The following is a 19,366-nucleotide window of genomic DNA, read 5'->3' on the forward strand; positions in this document are numbered from 1 at the left end:
ACTTCAGTTCTTAATACGAACAATAAGAGCGCTCATTGCATGTCCTCTGTGGGACTCCTAGAACTTAGATACTCAACAGACAGGTGCATAGATAAGGATTCAAAGTCTTTGTTCCACTGTCCAGACAGAATATGTTTAATCTTTTTTCTACCTTTTCTATGCCATTTAAACTTTAACCTAGTAGTAACTTTTACTGCCTTGATTCACAATTCAAAGGTATAAAGATGAAAAGTCCTTGCCTTGGAACGTAGCTTGAAAACTTCATTCTTAGTCTCTATTTCTTTTGAACTTCTTCTTGTGGTTTTTGTCTTTATTTTTCCAGGGTGCCAACTTTACAGTATAGGACTTGCCAAACCTAACAGCAGGGCTGCTTGGAAAGAAGAAAAGTAGAGCAAATTTGCCCAGAATCAGCTCACCTTAATGGAAAATATTTAAATTACTGACCAGGGTTGATTAGAGGATATTCAGTCCATTCGCCCCCCATCTTTTTAAATATGCCACTAGTGACAGACTCTTGCATATAATCGTAAACATACAGATTAGCCCAACAAGCATGGGACAAAGACCCAATATAAAAGTAATAGAAGAGCCACGCCCTGTACAGCACAAAACACATCATGATTAATTGTACAGAAATAATAATTTACAGTAGCAAGCACGATATATAAGTAATGTAGCTGGGTACCTAAAAAGAAGCCTTTTGAAATAGCTGAGATAGATGTTAAAGTATATTTGTTTCAGAGCAGATAAATATACAAATTTCTGGAAAATTCAAATACCTTCCAGGAGTGTGAAAGGTGGTGCTGCCATATGTCACACTGATTCAGTCATGATTCGGTGATCATGCTGATTCAGTAATGCACCAAGCTGCTAAGTGAGGTGCCAGAGGTATGGATATACATGCTGATCTGGCACCCTACTCCAAGGTAACTAGCCACCAACCAGCTCAGTTTGCCAGAGGTCACCTCTGAGATGCCATCTTGCTATTTCAAACTTTGTGCGGGAGCTATCCTAAAAATTAAAAGGTTTCTCTGATTCTTAAAATGTACTGCCTTTCACCTCTCTCTTGGTTTAGGGAGGAAAAAAAGCAAAGTTTGAAATGGTGTATAAAGCCTGTTGTCTGAACTGCTTTTCAAAGCTATTACCTAGAAGAGCTCACTTTTGTAGCTCCTTTAAGACTTGCTAACAAGACTGTCACTCAGCTATGAAAAGCAGCATTGCCTGCCCACTGCTAAGGGAAAAAACCCAGCAAAGCCAGAATGATGCTCTGCACCTCTCCCAGCATCGATCCCTGGAGTCCAATAACCATATCCTGCAGTCAGGCTAGGTGAAGAGCAATCTGCACTTCTGGGCATGGGGCTCACCCAGGTGACCATGCAAAAATAAAACCAGCTTTATATAAGCCAAAGCCAAGTGGTTGCGTGTTCCTTGGAATAAGACAACCTGCAGAGATGGTGATCCAGGTTGGCTGCAGAATTTTCTAGGGCCCTACAACACTTTCAAAGACTGAGCTACATCATTTTCATCCATACAACACAAACAGCATTCACATATTTACTTATTATGCAAGGATTTTAATAAGCACAAAGCAAAAAGATAGTTGTGTCCATCCAGCACCCTTTAATCAATTACTATACTTTCATATCAGGAAATGATATCCTATCCCCCCTCTTTAAGGAACTATCACTACATCTAAAAATCATATATTGTGAAATCTAGCCCAAGTATTGCTTAGCATCTTATTCAAACTACTACTTTGTGAATAAAAACTGAAGGTCAGTATGTTGTTTCAAGAAAATACCCATTGCTTATAGATGATAGCACATCATTCAAACTACTTCAGAGTTACTACAGCACTGTTCTTTACTGAAGTTATGTGTACAAATTAAAAAAGAGATCAAATGAATGCCCCCTTCAACAAGGTGAAAGCCATTAAGAAGGCAGGATTATAGCATGCAGACTGTCAGGTAGCAATGTGATTACCAACATAAATCCTAGAGCTATAAAAACCATTTAAAGTAATTATGTAAAGGATATGCCCTCACAATGCTATCATTTAAAAACCATTTAACTCATCATTTAAATTTACTACAGATGTAAACTCTTTTCAAACACAGAACTGATGTCCATCACTGCATTCTCCATGCCTTTAAAAAAATTTCAATTTTAATTTGTAAAGCCATACAAAATTCTGAAGTGCTTCGTTCACCATTCAGTCTAGATTTATAATCAGGCAATAAAAAAAATTAAAGGGCATACATATACTGTACTTACCAACTTCTGTCATTAAAAAAAAAAAGCCATCAGTAGAGATCTTCTCTTAAGCATGAGGGACTTAGAGAAGCACCACAGAGAACAAACAGTAGCTCTGGAGAAGTCAGAAGAACTATTCCAGCTATCTCAAAAATCATAAGTCTTCAAAAATCTATTCAGAACAATTTAGAGTAGGACTTAACTCTGTCTTCACTGAGGGGAGGTGAATCAAAATTTATAAAGAAAAGGTGTGAAATATCTGGGACAATAACAGGTTGAAAAGGAAGAATGCTGCAAGGAGCTGGGCATACACTAGATCTTGGACCTTGCAGCGCTGCATGTTCAGGCATCCTCCACAACCAGGTCATCAATTGTGAGATCCTCAGACTGCCAACTCCTCTCTATGTTCGTGCTTTTTGAAGGATGGTAAGGGCTCTGAGTGTGTTCTAACCTCCTCTTTCTTGGTCCTGTTATTCAAATACCCAACAAGCAGGTGATGCTTGGTGAACTAAAGCGATTCCAAGCACCATTTCTCTGGTTAAATGCTGCTTCTCTTACTGCACTTCCTGGCTCTTTCTTATTTTTAGGACTCTTCTACATAAATTCCAACAAGAGAAGTTATTTGGAATATAAAATACAATAAATTGCAAAAAAAAAAAAGAGAGGGGAAAAAAGGGAGGGTTACCCCTTTTTTTGTTGTTACTCTTGGTACTCAACATTGAGCCAAACAATTGGTATTTTTAGTACTCAGGTACCCACAGACCTGACTGTAACCCATAAATCAGAATGCCACATTTCCTATGAAAACTTATGTTAATTAGTTTCACTTAGTTTCCTTTTCATTTGTAACTTTTAGCTTGATCTGAAAAAGCTGTTCTTAGTTATTACAAACTAATATACAGTCCATACAGACTGTACAGAAAATGGGGTCTGAACATTCCTCATTTAGAGGTATACAATTACCTGAGAAACATGGAAGTTTATACAAGAGTATTGAATGAACTCTGGAAAAAGACCACAGGGACATTTTCAATGCTCTAGGATGCCTATAAAGAAGGCCTGACAGTTTTTTAGTCCCGTTATCTATTAGACTTATACCTGAAAAAATTTTAGGTATGTTAAGCCTATTCTTCCCTGGTTTTCCTGCTTGATTTACAGGTGATATGCATTCAAATGTATAACAAATAATACCCAAAGATATGCTTAGATATTTTATGCACAGATGTGAATCAAAGAAATCAACAAAACTCAGATTTTTAAATAACTTATTCCCTTGGGCATACTCAGTCTTTATTTTTGTTATGCTCATGCTGGCACCAATTCTTTAATTTTCCAGCTTTCACACTCTTCTCCAGATCCCCTCAAATTCTAACACAAAAGCAAAAGGAACATCTGTGACAAATCTTACAGGGATTTTTTACTACATAAAGAAATAATAAAAGAAATAAAACTATCTTTAACCTTATTGGACCCATTTGAAAATAAACTTTTTTAAAAGTTAGTTACAGGGGGAAAAGAGTCACTCAAGTAATACAGTCACTTCTAAAGTAATTCTGAACATTGTAGAAATTTTTAAACTGTATAAATCTAAGTAGAACCTTGAATCCAGTAGTCAACATACGAAAGCTAACCCTGAAAATATACATATTTATTTGTATTTAGAGCCAGATGTGTCTTTTTTTAAAATAAATTGTTTTATTTGGTAGTCTTGAGACATCATATTGGAATCAAAGAGTACAGCATATTTTGTCTAACAATGTATCTCATGGCAAGTGTTCAACAGATTAAAAAAATGCTTCCTTTACCCTTCTTATGAAAGTAAGTGAAAAGTCCTGATCAATATATTCCCACCCATATTCATCCAAATACCAGACACTGTATCTCAGGCACAATCATGACTGCCTTGAATACAGAGCAAGTCTGAAGTTGCTGTCAATAGACTGATTATTTCGTAAAGCTAGGATATAGATACATGCACCCTACACTTTACAAACTGCCACCAGCAATATTGATTCTGTAGATTTCTTTCAACAGGTTAGTGTTCATTCTGGCTTCATCTGTGACTTTCTGCAGGTTTTGTTGCTGCGGGCACTAAACTCACAGAATATCCCAGCTGGACGGAGTAAAACAGGTATGTCCTGTACTTTTAATTCAGAGACAGATATTTAGCCTTTTACAATCTATCCTCAAAGGTATAGCAGAATCACAGTTGCCTTGTAAACTTACAACTGTTACTGTGTTTTCTTTGCATCACCTTAGCACACAGCAAAAGTGATGCTCAGGGCTTAACGCGTTGAACACCAACACACACAGAAAAAAGAGACTGCCTCCCTGTTAAAATATCAAGTGAGTGAGACAGCCAGGCAGTGACCAACGTAGTTTCTCAATTCCTCCAAAAACACTTTCACAAAACCTGCATAAAAGGAATGAAAACCATATCTTAACCTCAAGATGATTTACAGCCCCTACATATACAACAGAATTGGGTGGGTAGTTATGACAGCACTTTCAAGGACAATCACTGCTATTTACCAGTGTGCTGAAACTATGTTTAAAAAATAAAAAAGAAGCCATTGCAGAGGATCATGAAGTTATCTAAAAGAGACTGCAGATTTAGTACTGTTAATCTGGTTAAATTGGGTAAGAACTGTACACAGAGACAATTCAATCTCCTCAGAAGTAATCACTGACCTGAAAAATTACAGAACTTGAAACAGCACCTTCTGCTGTCCTCTTTTCTTTGGTGACGTACACATTGGAACTAGTTAAAATTCTGTAGGTTTTCAGATGTTAACTAGATGTAATATACCATAATCCATAAAATGTAAACTGTGGGAAGGGTAAACAAAAGGAGATATATACTGCCTTTGTCTCCACTAAGCATCTACTATTGCGCGCTAACTACTAGAACAGACAGCACCTTTGGTCTGAAGTTGTAACTTATTTTTTAAAAGTGTATGTGTGTATATATATAATATATATATTTCTGTGTCCTTAGTAATGCTGAAACCAGGTGAAAGTGTTGGTGTGATCAGCTGTGGTCATTATTCCTTATCGAAGGTTACTTACCTGACATAACTAGACTTAGAAGCATAACCAACAGACTCAGTCCCTCATCCTCATCTGTTAGTGATGTATGTTTCTGATCTCAACCAGGAGATTGAGTTAGGGAGCAACCTCATATATAGTCACACCTGACATGAAGGGAAACTTTCCCTTAACAAATATATAGTGCTGATCAGCAGGGCTTGCTGAGGGTGGGGACTTTTAGCAAGCAGTTTCAGCTGTATTTTTGTGATTCATTAAGTCTGCCAACTGCGGAAGGAACAGTTCTCTGCTCCTTGCTATGGTCAGTGTACCCTGACTAACAGCTGCTGCAAATGGATCAGACAGAGAGAGGAAAGGAAAAAGTCAAAGGCAAAGGACATCATTGCCTTGGGCAGCTTCTGATGGGTGGCATTCAAACAAAGCATATGGAAAATTGTAGAACAGTTGGGCAGAGGTCATAAACTGATAACTGAGATTAAATTTCTCTACTACTACAAAATTATAGTCCCAAAGAACCCTATTGACTGCCTTCTCTGCACTTTTATTCTCTTGGTTAACGTGATCAATGTGTTTAATACTTCTTAAAGTCTACGAATTGTAGCTGTTCTTGGAGTAAAGCCAGACTGGCCAGTGTGGGTGAGCTGGAAGGGCTGAAGACAGTTTGCTAAGATTTTCACTCATATTTCACAGACTAGTTTAGTTAATTATATTGCTCAGCAAGGCTTTTTGATGAAAGATTTGATACATCTGACATAAGAGAAAAATACACAGCACTTGCACCCAGTTCTGGACAGCTCCTGAAAAGGTTTCTAACAGCATTCACCGTAGAACTTCTGGTTATCTCCAATTCCAGCTCTTTTTTTTTTTTTTTTTAAACAGAAAGCATCAGTTAGCATCCATTAACAGGATTTAGGTGTCCTTTCAAGGTGAACTGCTCTGTTAAAAGGGTCTTCTATTATGCACGGCTTATAGAATCTGTGCTGAGACAAAATTTCTCTTTGTACACAGAATAATTTCTGTTGGGCTCAATGGCCTCTCCAAAGGGGCAGAAGGAATTAAAGAAAAAAAAAAAATCCTTCCAGATGTGGATTTACACTTACTGCTTAATCACATGCAGAGTAAGTAAAATGAAATTAATTGTATTGTGGTTCCATTCAGATGGATCGGATGATACAGAAAATCAGCATTTATTTCATAATGTTGCATACAGAAAGCATTTATATGATACCTTAGGTGTGACTCTTTCCAGGGTCACTTTAAAGTGCAACCTTGAGTATATAGCTATTGCTTTAAGTTGGAGGTCTAGCACCTCTTGGGCACCCCCTCTGGCTGCATAGGAACTCAGGATTTGAACAGAAATGTCCATCCCAGAAGCCTAGGTCAGCGGCTGGCAGCAGAAAGCCCAGTGCTGGCCATGTCAGCCAGAGCTGGAAACAGAACCTGGAAAGATCTTCAGAAGAAAACCACATGGCATTAGCCCTTTGCATTCCTCAAGTGAGGAATGCAAAGAAAGGGCTTCCTGTTTTGGGGAGAATTATCTGGGTGTAAGACTTTACTACAATATTGATATAAAACTTGATACTTGACATTCCCTGGGACTATTCCCAGGAGGAACTTTTAATTTCTAGAAAACTGGCATAAGCAGTAGTCAGTAGCATTTAATAGTGCAGCTCCCAAATTTTAAGAAACTAACACTTTTCCATAAAAGGAAAGAGATTAAGCTTTCAGTTTTGCCTAGTATTAAATGAGCACCTTTATTAGAGACAATCAGCCTATAGTTTCACTAGTTAAGGAAAAATATAAATCATTACTTTTGCATTTCTAGTTATGTTTACTACTAGGTAAATCTCACAGCTTTTTAACCACCACTTAAGTAAGCTAGCTATATAACACCTGCCCTCTCTACTTCGCACTCCAATAAGGCCATCAGGATATTGGGGCTGTTTACTTTATAGCTGAAGCTCAGCTGCTTCTGTCATGGATGAAGGACACCCTGTATGAGGGGTCACACAGCTGTATGACTCAACTGTATTAATGTATAAAGTGACTTAAGCCACCTTAGCCCAATAGCCTTTCTTGCCATTCATGTCAGCAGCACACAAGTCCCTTCATGTAGAAAGGCATATCAAGAGTTCTAACAGCCAACATCCTTGGTTATACCCAAAAGGAGTTACAAACAGCACAATGAAAAGTAACATTTTAAGAACAAAACCCATGACATCTCAAATCTAGTACAGGTATCCCCTCCAAAACTGATGTAACCTTTCCCTGCTTAGATTTAGAAATTTAGTGGCATGTTATCATAACATCGTAGAGTCAAATTAAATGTTGGTTTGTTTTTTTTTCCCTGAAGGATAACTGAAAATAAAACACAATGTTCAAGATTCTCTTCAGGAAGTCAATTTTCATTTTAGAAGGCTGTATTTATAGAGGATGGTATTATTTGGTGTTCAGGGGTACTTTTTTTTTTTAATCCAGCCTTTGTTCTTTATCCATTTGTCACACGGCCATGATCTGAAGTGTTAAGGACAGAAAGACTTAATAAATTTCTTCACACTAATTAGCAAGAAGAAAATGCTACAAAAGTAGTTCTACCTTGAAACCAGTAATTCTTTAAAACTAAGAAAAAAGTGTATGGACAGATAGTGGTGAGAACAAAGCTGATCTTAAAGAAATATTCTAAAACTTCTAGACTCCTGAAAACATAAAACAATCAGAGATGAGAGAAGACCAGAAGTACAGATAAAAAACATGACGTAAAAGCTTAAGCAAAGAGGATGAAGAAAGGTAAAATATCAAAAACTAAGTCAACCTCAAAGTAGACACCCAATATAAAGTAGAAATACTAGAGTTTAAGTAAGACTTAGCAAATGTTCTTCTAAAGAAATGTTTTGTAACTTTAAGGAAGGTTTGCCCATTTAGCTAAAAGCCTTTTATGTGTTACTCCATTATTAAGGATTATCAAGAGAATTACAGTAAAAGCTATCTTCCTCTCACTTGAAAAGTTCATCTACCATACGTGTCCTTTAAAATTATTACAACTTTAGGTCCTTTTATGAAAGCTTAAAAAGGTAAGACTGAAAACAATACTGTACAGCCTCTATTACAGGATGCATAAAAGAAATAAACAGGACATGCTTGAATCTACCTTCTGTCTAACCAACTTAAGATACACTGTAAGACCCGAACTAACTCAGCTTTACAATTTTTATTGAAAAGACACTGATAAAGTGTTATAGAAACTAAGAAAACTACGCAATAAAAAAACAGTTTCATGCAATAAAAACTAGCCATATTTAATTTCAAATGCTCTCCCTTGATCTTTGCATAAGAAACATTATACTTCAGTTTAGGTGCTAATGTTGTATTGTCTATCACTTCAGTTACTGAGCTGCAGAATACAAACGGATAATGTAAATTGTGAAACAGCTCTGAATTACAAGTCCAGTTATCTGGAATGTGATACAGAGCCAAGCTCAACTTAAGACAGAACTGTACAAATGACTCTGCACTCACCATACAAGACAGCAACCTAAAGACTAGCAGCCATTCACTGCTCCTAAGGACGAATAAAGCACACGAGGATGAGTAAAACCTATGGAAACAGTGCTTAGGCTCCTTCACAGCTACATTCCCTTACACAAAAAAAGGAGAGCATGCTAACTGCTATATTACTTAATAAATTATCTTTAGGAGTTCCTTTGGTTGTCACTCTGCCACAGTGCAGCCCATTTTCACTGTGCAGTGTGATTCCTCAAGCTTTCCTTACAAGATGAGTAATTTCAAACATAAGGCTCAATTCAGACACTTGCAAACCACCCTCCTCTGAAGCAGCAACAACAAAAGACAAACCTTCCAATGGAAGCCTGTATTGTCCTTCGTTGCTCCTCTTCACAGTGGGCCTGCATGTTCTGGACAGCCAAACCAATGTCGTACTACATCACTAATATATAGACCCTGATCAAGGCAGCCTGAGCTTTGCTACCCAGCTCCCAAAGGCTGAATGACCACCACTGCTAGGGACCCAGAGGTTTCAACTTCTGCTAGCTTGCCTTAAACACAACACCAGCAAACACAGCCCAGAAAGTTGTATTCAGCAGTGCATTTCTGTATTTATTTGTAAAGCCTTTGTCAGAATACCAAGCAAGAACATCCAAAGCAGCAAGCCCACAAAATCCTGCAAATTTTGGAATTAGCAATACAATGAAGATCTCAAGATCAGCTTGCACTGCACACCTTTGATAGGCTGTAACACACATCAGCCATAACCTACACATCGCTTCCACCTTAAGATTGCTCAGAAGTAATTTAACAAGCAACCTACATGCACACTAGCCTACAAAATGGGAGTAACGCTTAGAGAAGTGCAATGTCAAATTTTAGCATGCACCTTAATTGCAAAATGCTTAATCACTTTAATTCCAATAATCTTTCAAAATATCTTTCCTACCAGTTTCAAAGGAGGACAGACACGTTTTCCATTAGCCAGCAAATAGAGACAAATAAAAAATTCAAAGCTAAAGCATCTCAATGCACAAAAAAGACACAGATAGGTAGCTAGAAGCATGGATGACTGCCTTAAGGCTGGGAAAATCTTCCTGAGGCTTATTCATACCCAAAACTACTGCAAATGCTTGTAAAAAGCTTGAAAGAAAAGTTAACTGTTTCATTTTAGGTGCTGTTAGAAGACTGCAACAGAAACAAGCCAAATGCCCCAAATCATAGTCCATTACCATAATTCACAAGGCACTCTCTAATCTGTGATCTTCCGAATAATAAACTCAACTGAACAGCCATTCTTTGACAGACACCATCCTATGCCCAAAACCATGGAGGTTTTGGTAACAGCAATATTGCTGAACTCCATGCAATTTTTGAGAGCTGTTAGAGACAAAGAGAAGCATTGCTTGCCACCAAGTTACATACGGTATTCTAAATTATTTTCTACTGTATACAGGAGATACAAACAAACCTTCTTATTTTTGGTCTACTTTGATTATTAATTTATTTTTGTTCACTTTTTACATGCTTAAAGATGTTAAAATATATCTAGCAATGTTTCACCTGACATCTAGCACATGTAGCAGAATCCTATTCACCTGAAGTGAAATAAAAAAAAAAGTTGGTTTTTTTTAAAAAAAAAGGTATTTGACATAACCAGAGTGGCCTTGTTATGCCAGGAAAACCACACAAAAAAAAAACCAAACCAAAGTTTGACCGAAAACACCCCTCAAAACTCTAAAAAGGCAGTTTAGCTCCAACAAGGATTATACAAATCCAGGTTAGCAAATAGTGCACACACAGGATGAGGTCCTGCTGGCAGATTTACAAAACTCCAGCAAGGGGAAGAGCAGGAGAATGGTGGCTGCTGGAAGGGTACTCCACAAAGACCATATGCCTCTTTGTTGCAAGCCTCCTCCAAAAAAGCATCCAGCATGCCCTACAATTCATTTTATGGAACCACTCAAGCCTGTACTGCTAAATGACTGTGTGAAGTGGAAAAGGAACTGGACTACTTATGAATAACTGGCTATGCCTACATTGTTTGTATTTAGCCTGGCAAAAAAAATTTGTTTGGGGCATTTCGTGAATGTTTGAATACTTGCTAAAGCAACCGTTACTGCTGAAAATACCTTGTTTGTAAATGCAGTAACAGCCATATGTTCTAGTCATACATGACAGTGAAAGCTGATAATTTTTTAAACACAAAACATAATCCACACAAGTAACAGAGCTCTCTAAATTAAAAAGCTCCAGCACTCCTCTCAGCTAGGAGCATGTGTATGACTAGTGACTGCAGCTGCAATGGTGTGCACATGCACACACACATTGGTATGGTGGGGGAAAAGAGGTAATAATTGGGTCCTACTGACTCAGTGTGTGAGCTTTTCCAACCTTGAGCAAGATCTCCATGGGAGATAGCCACCACAGAGCCAGATCTGTGGACTTCTGCGCCACAAAAGTAGTGGTTCTTTGCTGCTTAACAGAACTCAGTGAGATTAAGATAAAATGCTTCCTCTCTGCATGGTTCTTTTAACAAATGAAGGATTTTGCATGTGACAAAAGACAGTTAAACCATTTATTTCCTCTTTTTATTTCTTCTGGTAAATGAATAGAATTATTTTAATATTAAAAAACTATACTACTTGTGAAAGCAATGAGTATGCTGCAGTAGACAGCAACTTCTGAGAAATTAATACATGCAATTAGTGAACAAGCTGTTAGTTGAATATTCTCTCCCCTTACAAAAGAACACCAAGAAGATTGTCTTATTTTCACCTTACTTGCCAGCACTGCACATAAAAGCCGCCTTCTCACAATGGGATCAAGAAGTCTGCCCTTGAAGAATCTAGTAAGCAATACGGTGTGCCATATTTCAAAAAGAAAATTTACATGGTATATAAAACAGCAGAAAGGCATTCCAACTCAAGCCTTCTCCAAGCAGTGACATGCACTGCAAAAACTCAGATATCTTAGGAGAAAAAATGCAAGGCACAGATAGTCTGACCAGTGGGATTTGTAGATTTTGCTTCCCTTAATGTGAGCAAGAAACCTTCCTCATCACCTGCAGCTACAGCACCCACTTTAAGGTCTTTGCAGCAGACTACAACAAATTGAGGGGGTCTGACTGATACCATCATCAGTGAGCACCTGGTTCACAGAAGTTAACTAGCTTTTTATTATAATAATAGAGCCAAGTAACATTTGTCACATAAGCACTATCATGATGGGAAGACTTTCATATTACCTGCATGCCTACGTCAGTAAGGATACTGGATTTTAAGGAAGAATCAGGAAACACATTCCTATGGAAATTACTATATACTTCTCAACAGAAGGCAGGAAGCAGAACTTCTGTCGGAAAGAACAAAAAAACCAATGTAATAGCAGCCTCATTCAGGGTTTGTGCACTAATCAGATTGTAGTGAAGGGAAACAATAAAGGTATAGCACATTAGATGCTATGAGATATTTCAGAATTGATTTTTTCATTGCCAAATTTATTGTCACGTGAACAACCCCAACTAGAACTGCTGCTCTGAACAACTACAATGAACTGAGATTGCTACATGAAGTTAGGTGATAACACTTTAACCTCAATTTTGAGGATAGCATCTGATCTAGTCTAGCAGACTAGATGGCAGCTGCATCTGGCATGCCAACAGCATGCTCATGTTCATCCCTGGGACTCTAGGACTAAAATTTAACAGCTTCCCTGTAACCTCTTACACCACCCTGGTAAACCAGATGTCCTACAGAGGCACAAGTGGCAACAGCACACCTACTCCTTGGTGCAATCCTTCCTGGAGCTCATCCTGAGGCAGCACAAGTTTCACAAGTGTTCCCTACTCTTAATGCAAGCCTGTGCCTTCAAGGAAGGACACAGAGCCAGGGAATTGCTGCTCATCCCCAGTGATTCCATTTGCGTTTCACAGCAGTCTCACAATCCAAGGAAGCTGCTGCTTGTTGCTCCAGAAGTGCTGAACAGCTCAGCTGGTCAGGGAGTCAGGTTGATTTTTATCATTTGGTAAAGCAACCTTCTCATTTCTCCAAACTCATGTGGTTTTTCTCCCCCCTTAAAGCAAATATTGTTATAAAAACTCAGTAGCCAAGCCTATAAATTAAAGTCACCGTTCTAAGATCCTGTATTCCACAGCATGTAACTGCTAAACTTCAAACAGACTGATGGAAATAGTCTACCTGCTACAGCTGTTCCCAAGAACAAGGGACTGCTGGGAAGGTGGAGAGGATGTGACAGCTTCCTGGTAAAGTCATTAAATCTATTTGCCAGGAAGCTCCATAACAAACGTTATGAAGAACTTGAGAAGCAATAAATGAGGCTTGCAAAAGCAACATTAGCATAATTCAGTGTTGTTGCTTTGTATGAAACAACAAAGGCAGTTCTGAAGGCAATGTAACCAACAAAAGCAAAACACAGTGGCTACTGGTAAAACTCACAGCTTGAAAGAAAAATTAGAAATTAAGTTTCCAGACTTGTACTGTTTACATGACATGGCTGGAAGTGGAAGACGACAAATAAATCCACAGACACAAAGCATTCTTGGGGCACAGCTGACAACGGATCCTAGACCCCTTTTCACCTTGATATAGTCAACATCTCAAATTAAAAAAAAAAAAAAAATCACAAGTGGTGTAATTATCTCAATATCCCCCATCGAAGGATGCTCTTTTGCCTAGTTTAAAACCCAAAATAATTTTTAGTTTGTTACAGACCACTTGATTTCAGGAAACAGAAATTCTGCATATTTTGAAAGAATGCTTGATAAAACAATACAAATAGTGACTGCTTTGTTTTTCTGTTATCATGAAAAACAGTTAATTGCTCAGTCTCATTATTCAGGAATTTATACCACACTCATCCCTGTGAATCTTAACTAATCTTAACTGTCCCAAAACAGGTAGCAATATCAAAAGAGTGAAACATTAACTCAAAGATGTTTTTTGACAAAAAAAGAGACAGCTGTCCTACTTTTATGAGAGTACATCAAATGTATCACCTCAATTTGCACTTATTTTGTGTACATCACTTAAAGGTGTTAACAAGGAGAAAGATAACGGTATTTCTCTAAAAAAAGTTAACATTAGAAATGGAGAGAAGTTTTGGAAGTGAGAAGTTACATGGAACCCATATCACCATCTACTGAATTAGCCTGAATTTAATTCAAGGACTGTGATAATAAGACAATCTACATGCTTAGCTACCATAGGAATGATACTAATGGAATTACCTCGGAAATCTGGACACACAAAATATATTTTAGAGGCTGTTTCACAGTGAGGTCACCCAGTACTAAAGCCTGATGAACTAATTTTCCTAAGAGATTTCAGCTCTCTAGTTTACAGAAGATTGTGTCACATGAGAAAAATCTCCTGGGAAACTTGGCCTTAGGAAAGAGAATGTCAGTAGGTGAAGGTTGCTAAAGTTGTGCAACTGGAAGCTCAAGGCAACATGTTGATAGCATAAACTGTTAGTGAAGCATACTTGGAACAAACCGTATTAAAAGACCTAAAAAATGCATCATGATGGCCATTAGACAGCTTCAACATGTTACATCTCAAATCACAAAAGCAGGCTAACACACAACTTCAACCTTCCACAGTAGTTTTTAGAAATACAGATGGTATTGGTGTTAAGCACTACAAATGGGACGGTCTGAAGATTTTTCAGAATGGCTCCAGGAAGTCAATAAGCAAAACAAAAAAGGAAGAAAGCAAACAAGCTAATACAAAAACCCCACCAATTTGCTTTAGTTGTTAGAGGACATTTTTTAAAGTCACAGGGGGAAAAAAAATTAGAAAAGCTGTAGGAAATACCTTACTTTTTTAAAAGTCTGACAGAATCAGTAGGGGATGCCTGTAACTAATGAGAAAATGCAGGCAAGCTAGAGAGGAAGATCAGGTCAGAAATGCCAGATATGATGGAAGAACTGTATGATGTGACAGTGGAGGCCCTGGAGACAACAGACAAAGACAGAAAAGGCAGAGAAAGAGGCAGCGCTCAAGAGATGGTGCTGAGAGAGAAAAGGTTCTCTAGCAGAGAGAAGGAGGGGGGAAAAATCTGAGGACCCAGGGAGAGCCAATATATAAGAACCCAAAACTGTTTGCCAAGCCTATTTACACTGATTTAATCACACAGAGCTGACAGATCTCAAACTAGGAGCATAGTGGGGAGGGAACAGTGAAGATAACAACAGGCAAGAAGGTAGATGGTAGATTGCATAAGTTTTGAAAGAGCTTTTGCTAAAGCAGTTTTAAAGAAAGGTGGCCACCATATGCAGCAGAAATCTTGTGAAGGATGAAAGGAAGAAAGAGCTAAGCTACAGATCATGCTGATGCCAAACGGACAATGAACATGGAGAAAGCGGCCTCAGAAAAGCTAGAGAAAACACTAAATCCAAAAGAGAGGGATAAGAAAGGCCACCCAAGAACATGAGGAATCAAAGTACTAAAGAACAGCAGATTAGAGGACAGAAAAGAGACTGTAGATCAGTGGCCAGAAGCAGAGAAATATAATTTTACAATCTGTGCAGCCTGAAGGGCAAACAGGCAATACAGAGCTAGAAAAAATATTTAGTTATAATACTGTACAAGAAAGGAAATCAAAGTAGCATTAAGAATGTCCATGAAACAGCCCTGCCTTAAGCTCCAAATGAAATTAATTTAAAAGTTATTTTAAAAAGGAGTCAGGGCTATCATCAGGAAAAAGAAAGTAATATTTAGTTGATTTTCCACCTATTAATTTCTTTTTAATAGGGAAGCACCAAACTTTCAGCTTGCCTTCTGAATTTCAAACACTCATGATGTTCTTCACAGATAGTAGAGCATGCCAGCAGAAGTCATACAGCTACTCATAATTAAAACAGCGCTAAAACTTACACTAAGGTAATAGACACAGGCTGTATTCCTCTTCACTACACTTTCCAGCACCAAAACACACACAGTTGTTTAATCAACATTGAGCCAAAACCAAATTAACAAACCAAACCAAAACCCAAACAAACAAAAAACCCAACCCAAAACTGCCCATGTTTACCAACTCTTACTGTGGAGATCCCAGCTTTGGAGAGAAAGGAGGGTTGTTCAGCATAGGGTCAGAAAGTCCCACAATTAAATGGGGAAAGGGTGTACTTCTGCTTTAGAGAAGTTAGCATTTGCAGCAAAGCAGCCAAAATGCAAGCATCTCTCATTGACCAAAATGAATTACAGAAATCAATCAGAACTATTTTAAGGCATGCAAAGAAGTGGGACCACAGTAAAACAAACAAAACAAAAAAAAGCAAACACAAAACTCCAGAACAAAAAGCCCACAAACAAACAAAAAGTTAAAGGGAACAGCTGTAATATGAAGCATGTTAAATGAGTCTTAAATATTTGAAGAAGAGAGAATTAGGCATCTAAGGGTGTTGCAGAGCTGGTTTTGTTGTGAAATGTTACTGCCTCAAATACAACAAAACCATTGTTAGTGTATAAGAAGGTAAAAAAACCTAAAAAACACAGAGGATACAGAGGAAGGGATGCTTTTGAGCAACAAATGTTTACAGAATTTAAGCAGTTACCACAAAGAGATGGATGCTTTTGAGTTCCATCAAAAGTATCCAAGTGGAGCAATTCCAACACCCTTTCTCTTACAGAGAGCATCACAAACTGCCCATTATCAGCACTTCTGTTCACCTGAAGAAGAAATCCTCAGTGTGAGCAAGGTCACTGCATCAGGCCTCTCCTGAATGACGATGCTTCCCCCCAAATAGTCTGAAATACTGATTCAGATGCAATTTAAAAACAACTTAAATGACAAACATAAAAATATACAGCAAAGGATTTCAAGACAAGGTGATGGTGACAACTACAGTTCTGTGCTGCTTGAGAATAACCTAAAGCACATAGCTTTAACACTCTGCATGTCATGCAATGGATATTACAAAGGAAAGGGGGAAAAGCTGTTCAGCAGTTTTGAGCTCTACAGCTGAATGCCTGGATTCTGGCATGCTGTCGCGGTTTAGCCGGCAGCTCAGCCCCACACAGTCGCTCGCTCACTCCCCCACTGGTAGATGGGGAAGAGAATCAGAAGGGTAACGCTCGTGGGTTGGGATAAGAACAGTTTAATAATTAAAATTAAAAGAAACAACAGTAGAAATGCAATGTAAAGGAGAACAACGAGAGGCGCAAAGCCCCGGGGGAGGGGGGGAACGAACCGCCGAAACAAACTGCACGCGCTGCAGCCTCTCGCCGCCCGCCGACCCGACGCCGCGCTGCCGCTGCCACTGCCCCCCCTCAATATACTGGTCATGGTGTCACATGGTATGGAATGAACCTGCCATTGGCCAGTCGGGGTCAGCCGCCCCCACCATGGCCCTGCCCCTCCCAGCTCCCCCCCGCCACACAGCAGAGCGCGGGAAGCTGGAAAGGTAGCCGACCCCCACAGTGAGGAGAATTAACCCCTTCTCAGCCAAAACCAGCACATTCTCCACCCCTTATTCCATACCATTTACACCATGCCCAGGTCCCATATGATGCAATACAACTGTACCAACCACCACCCCTCCCCTTCCCATCCTTTAACATAATACACAGACATCATTCCCTTAGTTCATGGACCTTCCCTGTAAAATGTCCATTAAAATGTCCATCGAGTTCACCCAGTCCATGACTCTGGGCTCCATCTGTTGTATCAGTCTTTCCAGGTGGGAGAGATGGTGCGTGGCGGTGGGTTGCTGCATACCGAGTCAGTCATCGTTCCATCACTGCTGCACGGCTTGTTTCATAGTTGATCTTCCATGGGTTGGGAGGCTTGTACTCTGATATCATTGGTACAACACAGAGGTGACACACAGTATTATATAGCAGTTCACATTGTGCCATTCAGTTCATTGACTGTTTTCACCCAAAATCAAATCCCCTTGAGGCACACATCGGATTTCTCCATCCTCCCGCATCACCCACCAAGTGCACCCAGGTCCTCGAGCAAAAGCAATCCCACGAATGGGTTTGCCTTTGCCGGAGGCAGGAAGAACCCAGACTGTTTTGCCCAGCATACTTCTTGTGTGCACTACAGGGACTCTATCCCCTTCCACAGTATGTAGGATTTCTGACTGGGCAGGGCCAGCTCGGTTGGCAGATCCCCTCCTGTTGACTAACCATGTGGCTTTTGCTAAATGTGTATCCCAGTGCTTGAATGTTCCACACCCCCATTGCTCTCAGTGTACTTTTTAACAGTCCATTGTACCGTTCAATTTTCCCAGAGGCTGGTGCGTGATAGGGGATGTGATACACCCACTCAATGCCATGCTCTTTGGCCCAGGTGTCTATGAGGCTATTTCAGAAATGAGTCCCATTGTCTGACTCAATCCTCTCTAGGGCGCCATGTCGCCAGAGGACTTGTTTCTCAAGTCCCAGGATAGTGTTCCGGGCAGTGGCGTGGGGGACAGAATATGTTTCCAGCCAGCCAGTCGTTGTTTCTACCATTGTAAGCACATGGCACTTGCCTTGGCGGGTCTGTGGGAGTGTGATGTAGTCAATTTGCCAGGCCTCCCCATATTTATATTTCAGCCATCGTCCCCCATACCACAGAGGCTTTACCCGCTTCGCTTGCTTGATTGCAGCGCATGTGTCACATTCGTGGATAACCTGTGCAATAATATCCATGGTCAAGTCCACCCCCCGATCACGAGCCCACCTGTATGTTGCATCTCTCCCTTGATGGCCTGAGGTGTCATGGGCCCACCGAGCTAGAAATAGTTCCCTTATGCTGCCAGTCCAGATCCACCTCAGCCACTTCAATCTTGGCAGCCTGATCTACCTGCTGGTTGTTTCGATGTTCTTCAGGGGCCCGACTCTTGGGGACGTGAGCATCCACATGACGTACCTTTACAACCAGTTTCTCTACCCAGGCAGCAATATCTTGCCACAATGTGGCGGCCCAGATGGGTTTGCCTCTGCGCTGCCAGTTGCTTTGCTTCCACTGCTGCAGCCAGCCCCACAAGGCATTTGCCACCATCCAGGAGTCAGTATAGAGATAGAGCACTGGCCACTTTTCCTGTTCAGCGATGTCTAAGGCCAGCTGGATGGCCTTTACCTCTGCAAACTGGCTCGATTCACCTTCTCCTTCAGCAGTTTCTGCTACTTGTCGTGTAGGACTCCGTACAGCAGCCTTCCATCGCCGGTGCTTTCCCACAAGGCGACAGGACCCATCAGTGAACAGGGCGTATTGCTTCTCATCTTCTGGCAGTTTGTTATACAGTGGGGCTTCTTCAGCACGTGTCACCTCCTCCTCTGGTGATAATCCAAAGTCTTTGCCTTCTGGCTAGTCCGTAATCACTTCCAAAATTCCTGGGCGACTGGGGTTTCCTACTCGAGCCCGCTGGGTGATCAGTGCAACCCATTTACTCCACGTAGCATCAGTTGCATGGTGTGTAGAGGGGACCTTTCCTTTGAACATCCAGCCCAGCACTGGCAGTCAGGGTCCCAGGAGCAACTGTGCTTCAGTACCAACCACTTCTGAAGCAGCTCAGACCCCTTCATATGCTGCCAATATCTCTTTTTCAGTT

At 39.9% G+C, this 19,366-nt stretch overlaps 1 long non-coding RNA gene across 1 annotated transcript in view; it reads right to left on the bottom strand.

Annotated features, from left to right (window-relative positions):
- The window catches only part of LOC142061043 (uncharacterized), a 102,951-nt gene extending 86,612 nt beyond the window's left edge, over positions 1-16,339 (bottom strand). The window contains exon 1 of the long non-coding RNA XR_012662028.1: positions 14,051-16,339. This is a non-coding gene — a long non-coding RNA (uncharacterized LOC142061043). The remainder of the gene's footprint in view (positions 1-14,050) is intronic.
- Between the last annotated feature and the right edge of the window lie 3,027 nt (positions 16,340-19,366).

This window comes from Phalacrocorax aristotelis, chromosome 8, assembly GCF_949628215.1.
Source record: "Phalacrocorax aristotelis chromosome 8, bGulAri2.1, whole genome shotgun sequence".
Taxonomy (NCBI): Eukaryota; Metazoa; Chordata; class Aves; order Suliformes; family Phalacrocoracidae; genus Phalacrocorax; species Phalacrocorax aristotelis.